Source organism: Pristiophorus japonicus, chromosome 3, assembly GCF_044704955.1.
Source record: "Pristiophorus japonicus isolate sPriJap1 chromosome 3, sPriJap1.hap1, whole genome shotgun sequence".
NCBI classification, from domain to species: Eukaryota; Metazoa; Chordata; class Chondrichthyes; family Pristiophoridae; genus Pristiophorus; species Pristiophorus japonicus.
Genome location: NC_091979.1, coordinates 329,147,984 through 329,161,864, shown reverse-complemented (window position 1 = coordinate 329,161,864; position 13,881 = coordinate 329,147,984). Strand labels below are relative to the sequence as shown.

Genomic DNA, 13,881 nt, shown 5'->3' with positions numbered 1-13,881 from the left:
ATGGACTATTGATTAATTTGATTTCAATCGGATCACAGAACATCATCCTCTATTCCCTAATTGCTAGTTTCAATGGCGGTAATTTTACCTAGCATGCTCCGCGGGCCATAGCGTGCCCTATTCAAAGTGGAGAAGCCCAGTGCGCGGCCGCAGTGCCGGGCGTTATTGGGAACATGCTCAGTATGACCATGGCCGGAGCGATGCGGTATTTGGAGCATGCGCAGTGTGATTGTGGCCGGAGCGCTGTGGGTCCGGAGGCAGAGGGCCGGAGACCGAGTGTTGCCGGATGAGAGGCGGCGGGACGCGGGGGAGGAACGGATCCGGCGGGTGGGCCTCATCAGCGCCCGGTGTAGGCCGGTGTAGGCCGCAAGCCCCGAACAGCAGCCGGTCAGTTCCGCGTTTACAAATCCCGGGCTTCTTCCCGGGAACAGGATCACGGCCGCCATTTTGTGAAGGAAAAATCTGGAAGTTTCGGTGAGAGGGAATTTACCGCGTGGCCGGAGCGTCCCTGGTCAGTGAGGGAGGGGGACTGTCCCTGGTCAGTGAGGGGGGGGGGGACTGTCCCTGGTCAGTGAGGGGGGGGGGACTGTCCCTGGTCAGTGAGGGGGGGGGGGGGACTGTCCCTGGTCAGTGAGGGGGGGGGACCGTCCCTGGTCAGTGAGGGAGGGGGACTGTCCCTGGTCAGTGAGGGGGGGGGGGACTGTCCCTGGTCAGTGAGGGGGGGGGGACTGTCCCTGGTCAGTGAGGGGGGGGGGGGACTGTCCCTGGTCAGTGAGGGGGGGGGGGGGACTGTCCCTGGTCAGTGAGGGGGGGGGGGACTGTCCCTGGTCAGTGAGGGGGGGGGGACTGTCCCTGGTCAGTGAGGGGGGGGGGGGACTGTCCCTGGTCAGTGAGGGGGGGGGGACTGTCCCTGGTCAGTGAGGGGGGGGGGGACTGTCCCTGGTCAGTGAGGGGGGGGGGGGACTGTCCCTGGTCAGTGAGGGGGGGGGACTGTCCCTGGTCAGTGAGGGGGGGGGGGGGGGGACTGTCCCTGGTCAGTGAGGGGGGGGGGGACTGTCCCTGGTCAGTGAGGGGGGGGGGACTGTCCCTGGTCAGTGAGGGGGGGGGGGGACTGTCCCTGGTCAGTGAGGGGGGGGGGACTGTCCCTGGTCAGTGAGGGGGGGGGGGGGGGGGACTGTCCCTGGTCAGTGAGGGGGGGGGGGGACTGTCCCTGGTCAGTGAGGGGGGGGGGGACTGTCCCTGGTCAGTGAGGGGGGGGGACTGTCCCTGGTCAGTGAGGGGGGGGGGGGACTGTCCCTGGTCAGTGAGGGGGGGGGGAACTGTCCCTGGTCAGTGAGGGGGGGGGGGGACTGTCCCTGGTCAGTGAGGGGGGGGGGGGACCGTCCCTGGTCAGTGAGGGGGGGGGGGACTGTCCCTGGTCAGTGAGGGGGGGGGGGGGACTGTCCCTGGTCAGTGAGGGGGGGGGGACCGTCCCTGGTCAGTGAGGGGGGGGGGGACTGTCCCTGGTCAGTGAGGGGGGGGGGACTGTCCCTGGTCAGTGAGGGGGGGGGACTGTCCCTGGTCAGTGAGGGGGGGGGGACTGTCCCTGGTCAGTGAGGGGGGGGGACTGTCCCTGGTCAGTGAGGGGGGGGGGGGGGACTGTCCCTGGTCAGTGAGGGGGGGGGGGGACTGTCCCTGGTCAGTGAGGGGGGGGGACTGTCCCTGGTCAGTGAGGGGGGGGGGACTGTCCCTGGTCAGTGAGGGGGGGGGGGACTGTCCCTGGTCAGTGAGGGGGGGGGGGGACTGTCCCTGGTCAGTGAGGGGGGGGGGGGACTGTCCCTGGTCAGTGAGGGGGGGGGGACTGTCCCTGGTCAGTGAGGGGGGGGGGACTGTCCCTGGTCAGTGAGGGGGGGGGGACTGTCCCTGGTCAGTGAGGGGGGGGGGACTGTCCCTGGTCAGTGAGAGGGGGGGGGACTGTCCCTGGTCAGTGAGGGGGGGGGGGGACTGTCCCTGGTCAGTGAGGGGGGGGGGGGGACCGTCCCTGGTCAGTGAGGGGGGGGGGGGACCGTCCCTGGTCAGTGAGGGGGGGGGGGACCGTCCCTGGTCAGTGAGGGGGGGGGACCGTCCCTGGTCAGTGAGGGGGGGGGGGACTGTCCCTGGTCAGTGAGGGGGGGGGGGGGGGGACTGTCCCTGGTCAGTGAGGGGGGGGGACTGTCCCTGGTCAGTGAGGGGGGGGGGGGGGACTGTCCCTGGTCAGTGAGGGGGGGGGGGACTGTCCCTGGTCAGTGAGGGGGGGGACCCGGACTGTCCCTGGTCAGTGAGGGGGGGGGGGGACTGTCCCTGGTCAGTGAGGGGGGGGGACCCGGACTGTCCCTGGTCAGTGAGGGGGGGGCGGACTGTCCCTGGTCAGTGAGGGGGGGGGGACCGTCCCTGGTCAGTGAGGGGGGGGGGACCGTCCCTGGTCAGTGAGGGGGGGGACTGTCCCTGGTCAGTGAGGGGGGGGGGGACTGTCCCTGGTCAGTGAGGGGGGGGGGGGACCGTCCCTGGTCAGTGAGGGGGGGGGGACCGTCCCTGGTCAGTGAGGGGGGGGGGGACCGTCCCTGGTCAGTGAGGGGGGGGGGACCGTCCCTGGTCAGTGAGGGGGGGGGGACTGTCCCTGGTCAGTGAGGGGGGGGGACTGTCCCTGGTCAGTGAGGGGGGGGACCCGGACTGTCCCTGTCCTGGGTCAGTGAGAGGGGCGGGGGACCCGGACCATCCCTGTCCTGGGTCAGTGAGGGGGGGGGACCGGACCGTCCCTGTCCTGGGTCAGTGAGGGGGGGGACCCGGACTGTCCCTGTCCTGGGTCAGTGAGGGGGGGGGACCCGGACCATCCCTGTCCTGGGTCAGTGAGGGGGGGGACCCGGACTGTCCCTGTCCTGGGTCAGTGAGGGGGGGGACCCGGACTGTCCCTGTCCTGGGTCAGTGAGGGGGGGGGACCCGGACTGTCCCTGTCCTGGGTCAGTGAGGGGGGGGGACCCGGACCGTCCCTGTCCTGGGTCAGTGAGGGGGGGACCCAGACTGTCCCTGTCCTGGGTCAGTGAGAGGGGCGGGGGACCCGGACTGTCCCTGTCCTGGGTCAGTGAGAGGGGCGGGGGACCCGGACTGTCCCTGGTCAGTGAGGGGGGGGTACCCGGACTGTCCCTGGTCAGTGAGGGGGGGGTACCCGGACTGTCCCTGGTCAGTGAGGGGGGCGGGGGACCCGGACTGTCCCTGTCCTGGGTCAGTGAGAGGGGCGGGGGACCCGGACTGTCCCTGGTCAGTGAGGGGGGGGTACCCGGACTGTCCCTGGTCAGTGAGGGGGGGGTACCCGGACTGTCCCTGGTCAGTGAGGGGGGCGGGAGACCCGGACTGTCCCTGTCCTGGGTCAGTGAGAGGGAATTTACTGTGTGACCGGACTGTACCTGTCCTGGGTCAGTGATAGGGAATTTACTGTGTGTGACCCGGGCTGTATCTGTCCTGGGTCATTGAGTGGGAATTTACTGTGTGACCGGACTGTACCTGTCCTGGGTCAGTGAGAGGGAATTTACTGTGTGACCGGACTGTACCTGTCCTGGGTCAGTGAGAGGGAATTTACTGTGTGACCGGACTGTCCCTGTCCTGGGTCAGTGAGAGGGAATTTACTGTGTGACCGGACTGTACCTGTCCTGGGTCAGTGACAGGGAATTTACTGTGTGACCGGACTGTCCCTGTCCTGGGTCAGTGACAGGGAATTTACTGTGTGTGACCCGGGCTGTATCTGTCCTGGGTCATTGAGTGGGAATTTACTGTGTGACCGGACTGTACCTGTCCTGGGTCAGTGAGAGGGAATTTACTGTGTGACCGGACTGTACCTGTCCTGGGTCAGTGAGAGGGAATTTACTGTGTGACCGGACTGTCCCTGTCCTGGGTCAGTGAGAGGGGCGGGGGACCCGGGCTGTCCCTGTCCTGGGTCAGTGAGAGGGGCGGGGGACCCGGACTGTACCTGTCCTGGGTCAGTGAGAGGGAATTTACTGTGTGACCGGACTGTCCCTGTCCTGGGTCAGTGAGAGGGAATTTACTGTGTGACCGGGCTGTATCTGTCCTGGGTCAGTGAGAGGGGCGGGGGACCCGGACTGTACCTGTCCTGGGTCAGTGAGAGGGAATTTACTGTGTGACCGGGCTGTATCTGTCTTGGGTCAGTGAGGGGGGCGGGGGACCCGGGCTGTACCTGTCCTGGGTCAGTGAAAGGGAATTTACTGTGTGACTGGACTTTCCCTGTCCTGGGTCAGTGAGGGGTGGGGGACCCGGACTGTACCTGTCCTGGGTCAGTGAGAGGGAATTTACTGTGTGACCGGACTGTATCTGTCCTGGGTCAGTGAGGGAATTTACTGTGTGACCAGACCGTACCTGTCCTGGGTCAGTGAGAGGGAATTTACTGTGTGACCCAGGCTGTACCTGTCCTGGGTCAGTGAGAGGAAATTTACTGTGTGTGACCGGACTGTACCTGTCCTGGGTCAGTGACATGGAATTTACTGTGTGACCCGGGCTGTATCTGTCCTGGGTCAGTGAGAGGGAATTTACTGTGTGTGACCCGGGCTGTATCTGTCCTGGGTCAGTGAGAGGGAATTTACTGTGTGACCGGACTGTACCTGTCCTGGGTCAGTGAGAGGGAATTTACTGTGTGACCCGGGCTGTACCTGTCCTGGGTCAGTGAGAGGTAATTTACTGTGTGTGACCGGACTGTACCTGTCCTGGGTCAGTGAGAGGGAATTTACTGGGTGACCAGACTGTACCTGTCCTGGGTCAGTGAGAGGGAATTTACTGTGTGACCCGGGCTGTATCTGTCCTGCGTCAGTGAGAGGGAATTTACTGTGTGTGACCCGGGCTGTTTCTGTCCTGGGTCAGTGAGAGGGAATTTACCGTGTGATCGGACTGTACCTGTCCTGGGTCAGTGAGAGGGAATTTACTGTGTGACCGGGCTGTTTCTGTCCTGGGTCAGTGAGAGGGAATTTACCGTGTGACCGGACTGTACCTGTCCTGGGTCAGTGACAGGGAATTTACTGTGTGACCGGACTGTACCTGTCCTGGGTCAGTGAGAGGGAATTTACTGTGTGACCCGGGCTGTATCTGTCCTGGGTCAGTTCGAGGTAATTTACTGTGTGACCCGGGCTGTACCTGTCCTGGGTCAGTGAGAGGGAATTTATTGTGTGTGACCTGGGCTGTATCTGTCCTGGGTGTGTTTGAAGGCTCAGTGTAGAGGAAGCTTTACTCTCTAGCTAACCTGTGCTGCACTACACATGTTATTTATAATATACATTCATGATTTTGGATGAAGAAATTGAATGTAATATTTCCAAGTTTGCAGATGACACTCAGCTGGGTGGCAGTGTGAGCTGTGAGGAGGATGCTAAGAGGCTGCAGGGGGACTTGGACACGTTAGGTGAATATACTGCATTTGCCATGCATTTGCCCAATGTGGATAAATGTGAGGTTATCCACTTTGGTGGTAAAAACAGGAAGGCAGATTGTTATCTGAATGCACCTCCCCATTTACTAATCTGTCACCAATGAGACCTGGGTGTCAAGGTACATCAGTCATTGAAGGTTGGCATGCAGGTACAGCAGGCAGTAAAGAAAGCAAATGGCATGCTGGCCTTCATAGCGAGAGGATTTGAGTACAGGGGCAGGGAGGTCTTGCTACAGTTGTACAGGGCCTTAGTGAGGCCACACCTGGAATATTGTGTGCAGTTTTGGTCTCCTAATCTGAGGAAGGATGTGCTTGCTATTGAGCGAGTGCAGCGAAGGTTCACCAGACTGATTCCCAGGATGGCAGGACTGACATGAGGAAAGACTGGATTGGCTAGGCTTACACTCACTGGAATTTAGAAGAATGAGAGGGGATCTCATAGAAACGTATAAGATTCTGATGGGACTGGACAGGTTAGATGCAGGAAGAATGTTCCCGATGTTGGGGAAGTCCAGAACCAGGGGTCACAGTCTAAAGATAAGGGGTAAGCCATTTAGGACTGAGACGAGAAACTTTTTCACTGAGAGTTGTGAACCTGTGGAATTCTCTGCCACAGAAAGTTGTTGAGTCCAGTTCGTTTGATATATTCAAAAGGGAGTTAGATGTAGCTCTTACGGCTAAAGGGATCCGAGGGTATGGAGAGAAAGCTGAGGTGGGGTACTGGGGTTGATGATCAGCCATGATATTGAATGGTGGTGTGGGCTCGAAGGGCTGAATGGCCTGCTCGTGAACCTATTTTCTATGTTTCTATTACATTAATATCTTAGGCAATCTCCCGGTGTCAAGGATGACTTGTTTCCACAGTAAAATGAGTTCTAAGGTGACGGAGACCAATGCGGGATCTTCAGTCTCTGTTATAGATGGGACAGGTGGTGGTTGAAGGGACGGGTGGGTGGGGTACTTGGTTTGTCGTATGCTCCTTCCGTTGTTTGTGCTTGGCTTCGGCGTGCTCCTGACGAAGAGACACGAGGTGTGCAGCTCCTTCTCGGATGATTCTCCTCCACTTTGAGCGGTCTTGGGTCAGGGATTTCCAAGAGTTGGTGGGGATGTACCATTTTTTCAAGGAGGCATTGAGGGTGTCCTTGAAGCGTTTTCTCTGCCCTCCTGGAACTCTCCTTTCATGTCGGAGTTCTGAGCCGAGCGCTTGTTTTGGGAGTCTATTATTGGCCATGTGGACAATGTGGCCTGTCCATCGGAGCTGATCGAGCGTGGTCAGTGCTTCGATGCTGGGGATGTTGGCCTGAGAGACTTGCAGAATGGACATATAATTGGCAAATTAATTTCAACACCAAAAAAAAGAGGTTTTACATTTTAGTAACAAATTAGGTCACATATATATTAGTTGGAAAACAATAATCTAAATGAGGCAGAAGAGCAAAGTGATATCTGAATACAAATCACTAAAAGTAGCGACAGGTTAATAAGGCTGTAAAACCAAGCACTAGGGTTTATTTCTCTGGGGATTGAATTGAAAAGTAGTGAAGTTATGCTGAACATGTATCGAACCTTGGTTAGACCATCCTTGGAGTACTGCATTACAGTTCTGGTCTCCATATTATAAAAGGGATATAGACGTACTGGTGAGGGTGGAAATTAGATTTACAATCATACCTGAAATGTGAGTTTATGCCTGAGGAAAGAATGAACAGGCTGGGTCTCGTTTCTCTTGAAAAGAGAAGGTGCAGGGGTAACCCAATGGAGGTCTTTAAAATTATGAAAGGTTTTGATAGAGTGGATACAGAGAGAATGTTTCCACTTGTGGGGAAGAGCATAACTAGAGGCCATCAACACCACCATCTCAGAATTCCTCTCCCAGTCACACACACACCATCCTGACTTGGGAGTTTATCACCGTTCCTTCATCGTCGCTGCGTCAAAATCCTCAAACTCCTTCCCTAACAGCACTGGGAGAACCTTCACCACATGGACTGCAGCGGTTCAAGAAGGAGGCTCACCACCACCTTCTCCAGGGCAGTTAGAGATGGGCAATAAATGCTGGCCTTGCCAGTGACGCCCACATCCTAGGAACAAATTTAACCCATTGTGTATATACCCTGGGAATGTGTGATGCGACAGTGTAGAGGGAGCTTTACTCTGTATCTACCCCCCTGTACCTGCCCCAGGAGTGTTTGATGGGACAGTGCAGAGGGAGCTTCTCTCTGTATCTAACCCGTGCTGTACCTCCCATCACAGGAGGTCCCTCGAACGAGGATGACTTGCTTCCACGAGAGTTCACAGATGTTTCAATGAAGGACCCGATGTTCCAGTCCTGAACTCCAGTTGAGGGGGTGGAAGATGCCTGTGCGTGAATTTTTTTAACGTATGGTGACCGTTGCACATCAGCCACCACACAGGCTTGACAGAGCTAGGCCTTTATCCAGTGTAAAGGATTAACCAGGACGACTGGAGACCTGCTCTGCTGCACGGACCCAGTGCGCGCACACATTGCAGTGTGCGCAGGTCCATGCTGCCCCTGGGCTTTGGGCTCTCTACCATCATTCGCCACACCTCCCGCCATGATGTTTCAGGGCCCGGCGCTCCAGCTCGATTTATAGCCCCGACCTGCAGTGGTCTCTCACAGGTCGGGGTGGCCCATGATGTGTCAAGTTACATGGATGTCATGACATCTGCACTTTTCCCTGTCCTGTGATTGTGTAGGGGGAGCTTTACGCTGAAAGGGCAGGGAAAAGTGCAGACGTCATGACGTCCATGTAATCAGTGTCCTGTTCTGCTGGTGTTCAGTGGGACACTGCAGAGGGAGCTTTTTGCTGTATCTAACCACTGTTCTACTTGCCCTGGGAGTGTTTGATTGGACAGTGTAGAGGAAGCTTAACTCTGTATTTAACCCATGCTGTACCTGCATTGGGAGTGTTTGGGATGGTATAGAAGGAGCTTTACTCTGTATCTAACCTGTGCTGTATTTGCCCTGGGAGTATTTGATGGGTCAGTATAGAGGGAGATTTATTCGGAATCTATGTCGTGCTGCACCTAACCTTGGATTGTTTTGTGTGATAGAATAGAGGGAGCTTTACTCTGAATCTAATCAGTGCTGTACCTGCCCTCGGACTGTTCAATAGGACGGTATAAAGGGAGCTTTTTGCTTTATCGAACCGTGCTGTACCGGCTCTGGGTGTGTTTGATGAGACAGTGTAGGGAGCTTTATTCTATATTTAACCCACGCTGTACCTGCCCTGGGATTATATGGGATGGTACAGAAGTAGATTTACTCTGTATTTTACCTACACTGTACCTGCCCTGGATGTATTCAGGTGGGACAGTGTAGTGGGAGCTTGATTCTGTTTGTAACCCATGCTGTACCTGCCCTGGGAGTTTTTGGAATAGTGTGGAGGAAGTTTTACTCTAAAATTTAACCCGTTGTGTACCTGCCCAGGGCCAGGCGTGCTTGAAGGAATAGTTTAGTGGCAGTTTTAATCTGTATCTAATCAGTGTTGTACCTGCCCTGGGAGTGTTTGGGACAGGGTAGAGGGAGCATAAGAACATAAGACGAAATAGGAGCAGGAGTAGGCCATTTGGCCCCTCGAGCCTGCTCGACCATTCAATAAGGTCATAGCTGATCTGATCCTGGGCTCAACTCCACTTCCCCGCCTGCTCCCCGTAACCCTTGACTCTCTTATCTGTCTATCGGCACCTTAAATATATTCAATGACCCAGCCTCCACAGTGCTCTGGGGGAGAGAATTCTACAGATTTACAACCCTCAGAAGAAATTCCTCCGCATCTCAGTTTTAAATGGTCAACTCCTTATTCTGAAACTATACCCCCAAGTTATAGATTCCCCCACGAAGGGAAACATCCTCTCAGCATCTACCCTGTAAGCCCCCTCAGAATCTTACACGTTTCAATAAGATCACACCTCATTCTTCTAAACTCCAATGAGTAGAGGCCCAACCTGCTCAACCTTTCTTCATATAACAACCCCTTCATCTCAGGAAGCAACCTCGTGAACGAACTTTGAACTGCCTCCAATGCAAGTATATCCTTCCTTAAATAAGGGAACCAAAACTGTGCGCAGTACTCTAGGTGTGGTCTTACCAATACCCTGTACAGTTATAGCAGAACGTCCCTACTTTTATACTCCATCCCCCTTTGCAATAAAGGTCAACATTCTATTTGCCTTTCGAATTACTGGCTGTACCTGCATGCTAACTTTTTGTGCTTCATATACAAGGGCACCCAGATCCCCCTATACTGCAGCATTTTATAATTTCTAAAGAGGCAAAGTGTGTGAAAAAGACAAGCCTGAAGGCTCTGTGCCTCAATGAGAGGAGTATTCGAAATAAGGTGGACAAATTAACTGCGCAGGCAACAATTAACGAATATGATATAATTGGCATCATGGAGACATGGCTCCAGGGTGACCAAAGCTGGGGGGGAACTCAACATCCAGGGGTATTCAACATTCAGGAAGGATAGACAGAAAGGAAAAGGAGGTGGGGTGGTATTGCTGGTTAAAGAGGAAATTAACGCAATAGTAAGGAAGGACATTAGCTTGGATGATGTGGAATCGGTATGGGTGGAGCTGCGGAATACCAAAGGGCAGAAAACGCTAGTGGGTGTTGTGTACAGACCACCAAAAAGTAGTAGTGAGGTTGGGGACAGCATCAAACAAGAAATTAGGGATGCGGCAATAAAGATACAGCAGTTATCATAAGCGACTTTAATCTACATATAGATTGGGCTAACCAAACAGGTAGCAATATGGTGGAGGAGGATTTCCTGGAGTGTATTAGGGATGGTTTTCTAGACCAATATGTCGAGGAACCAACTAGAGAGCTGGCCATCCTAGACTGGGTGATGTGTAATGAGAAAGGACTAATTAGCAATCTCGTTGTGCGAGGCCCCTTGGGGAAGAGTGACCATAATATGGTAAAATTCTTTATTAAGGTGGGGAATGACAGTTAATTCAGAGATTAGTATCCTTGACTTAAGGAAAGGTAACTTCGATGGTATGAGACGTGAATTGACTAGAATAGACTGGCAAATGATACTTAAAGGGTTGACGATGGATAGGCAATGGCAAACATTTAAAGATCACATGGATGAACTTCAACAATTGTACATCCCTGACTGGAGTGAAAATAAAACGGGGAAGGTGGCTCAACCGTGGCAAACAAGGGAAATTAAGGATAGTGTTAAATCCAAGGAAGAGACATATAAATTGGCCAGAAAAAGCAGCAAACCTGAGGACTGGGAGAAATTTAGAATCCAGCAGAGGAGGACAAAGGGTTTAATTATGAGGGGGAAAATAGAGTATGAGAGAAAGCTTGCTGGGACCATAAAAACTGACTGCAAAAGCTTCTATAGATATGTGAAGAGAAAAAGATTAGTGAAGACAAATGTAGGTGCCTTGCAGTCAGATTCAGGTGAATTTATAATGGGGAACAAAGAAATGGCAGACTGGTTGAACAAATACTTTGGTTCTGTCTTCACGAAGGAAGACACAAATAACCTTCTGGAAATACTAGGGGACCGAGGGTCTAGTGAGAAGGAGGAACTGAAGGAAATCCTTATTAGGCGGGAAACTGTGTTAGGGAAATTGATCGGATCGAAGGCCGATAAATCCCCAGGGCCTGATAGTCTGCATCCCAGAGTACTTAAGGAAGTGGCCCTAGAAATAGTGGATGCATTGGTGATCATTTTCCAACATTCTATTGACTCTGGATCAGTTCCTATGGACTGGAGGGTAGCTAATGTAACACTACTTTTTAAAAAAGGAGGGAGAGAGAAAATGGGTAACTATAGACCGTTTAGCCTGACATCAGTAGTGGGGGAAAATATTGAAATCAATTATTAAAGATGAAATAGCAGTGCATTTGGAAAGCAGTGACAGGATTGGTCCAAGTCAGCATGGATTTATTGAAGGGAAATCATGCTTGACAAATCTTCTAGAATTTTTTGAGGATGTAACTAGTAGAGTGGACAGGGGCGAACCAGTGGATGTGTGTATTTGGACTTTCAAAAGGCTTTTGACAAAGTCCCACACAAGAGATTAGTGTGCAAAATTAAAGCACATAGTATTGGGGGTAATGTACTGACGTGGATAGAGAACTGGTTGGCAGACAGGAAACAGAGAGTCGGGATTAACGGGTCCTTTTCAGAATGGCAGGCAGTGACTAGTGGGGTGCCGCACGGCTCAGTGCTGGGACCTATCAAAATCTCGACTCTCAATTTAACTATAAAAATGAAACTCAGACATAAACAGCCAGGTAGATGTCCCTTTAATAGATTTTACTTGCTACAAGGCAAAACCTTGCTGAGGCAAAGGCTCCGCGAATTTTTCTAACAGTAATACAAAAACACACTAGCTTTACACAGAAAACAGACAAAGAAGTTATGGTTCCATCACGTATCAGTTCTGCCCTTGCGGTCAGCAAATGCAGATAAGGAGTTCTTCAATCACTTAATTAACATGGTTCCTTGTTTCAGTTTCCTACTTATCTATACAGCCTTTATCTGGAACTTCTAAGATTCATCGTTGCGACAGTTACTATTTAGGCGTATAATCCTAAAACAAAAGGGGCGCTCTTTCTGTTAGGGAGGGTACGCTCAAGGTTCCCTTGCTCACAGATAGCTCCCAAGCTTCTAAATTAACTGGCTATCAATCAACGTTAATATGTTTATACAGAGACATGCTATCTGCTGCAGGGGTTTCTGGGAGAACTGAGACTCCATTTTGTTTTAATACAAAAGGATATATTTAACAGAAAATGTAACTTTAAAAGTAAATTTCCATATTCCCTCCTTTTGTCCTTTTTATAAGGACAACTTAATCCATTCTAATCTTGCACAGTCTTTCCATTTCCTTTTCCACACAGGAACCTTCAGTAGTTGTTGCTACCATAATCTTAGCAGTGGTTTTGGTTGGTAATATTGTTTCTCCCAACGTGGCGCAGCAGCACTTAACTTATACAAACAAAAGGTATAGGGCAAAGATTATCAGCAAGAACATGATCAAACCCGGTACCAAGGATTTTCCCAGGGATCCCAGCCATCCGGATACCCAATTCCACAAGGTGGTACCTCCCTGGCCAATAGTTTGTTTGTACTCTCTCACCCTCTTCCTAATATATTCAGCTAGATTGCTGATCTCTTCTGAATTATCTGGGATGTACGTACAGCATTCTTCACCAATTAACGCACATGTCCCTCCCTCCTTGGCTAGGAGATAATCTAGGGCCATACAATTTTGGAGAGCCACTGTTCGAATGGCTACCATTTCGTCATTTACCCTTTCGAAGGCCTGGGAAGTTGTGTTGGCTTCTGATTCTACTAAATTAGCCAGTTCCCGTAATTGCCATTCATCGATGCTACTCCGTAGGATGGTATCATTACCTCGACTATTTCATTTAACCATGTCAAATCCCGTTTAGGTCTATGACTTCCATAGGCATCCCTTAGAGTCTTTGTTGTTCTAATAAAGGGTATCACATATCCTAAATAACAGGACCCTGTCCAGTTGGCTGGTAACAATGGGTAGGCTTTATGGCCACAAATAAAGTAGGTGCAATTATAGGACGTCAGTCTTTGGTCCTTCCGTGCCATCCATACTCGAGTGGTCTCCCCGCCCCACCCTTTACCTGAGGTTTTATTAAGGACCATAGTCCAGTTAAAGGTTGCTACTTTTCTCCCGTCACTGTGATTTGTCGTGGCTTGCCATTTAGTCATTTGGGGACACTTGCTGCGTCCAACTTCTGGTCCTTTAGTCTCATTACTCACTAAGCATATTATACCTTCAGGATTTCTTATACCTTCAGGATTTCCTTTTCCGGGAGTAATACTTAGGAAGGGTGGCTGACGGCTATTACTATAGTTTGGCTGGTACCATCCCTGGAAGGCTGTAAGATTATATCCCGCTGACCTCCATTCTGTTAGATCCCTTGTTTCTGACACCTTAGTTAGGTTTGTCCTATTTTGCACTATTAACCATTCTGCCATTTCTGATTCATTAAAGGGGATTGATCTTAGGGGGATACCCCCTTCGGAGTGGACAGGTCTATGGGAACATATCCACCATTCAGACAAGTTCCTTTCTTGAGCATACTTGTGACTCAGTGCCATAAATACATTTCCCTGTAGTTCCCTTTGTTCGTGTTTCCGTACCCCTGGTACTATTGATGACACAAGGCACAACCCTGTTGAGCACAGCACTATCAGTCCCCATAGTCCATACAGTTCCTTATTCATTCCTCATCGGGTGCCCCCTTGCAATGGGACTCATGGATCCATGTTGGTCTTTTATCTTTATCGCAGTATTAGTTGTCAGCAAGGCCTGTATGGTCCTTCAAACCTTGCTTGTAGGCTGCTTTTTCTTTTCAAAGTTTTGATGTCAACGAAATGTCCAGGCTCCAGATTATAACA

General features: G+C 52.3%; 1 pseudogene; it reads left to right on the top strand.

Moving 5' to 3' along the window:
* The first annotated feature begins 229 nt into the window (after positions 1 to 229).
* Positions 230 to 13,881, top strand: part of LOC139256457 (zinc finger protein 850-like) — an 80,773-nt pseudogene continuing 67,121 nt past the window's right edge.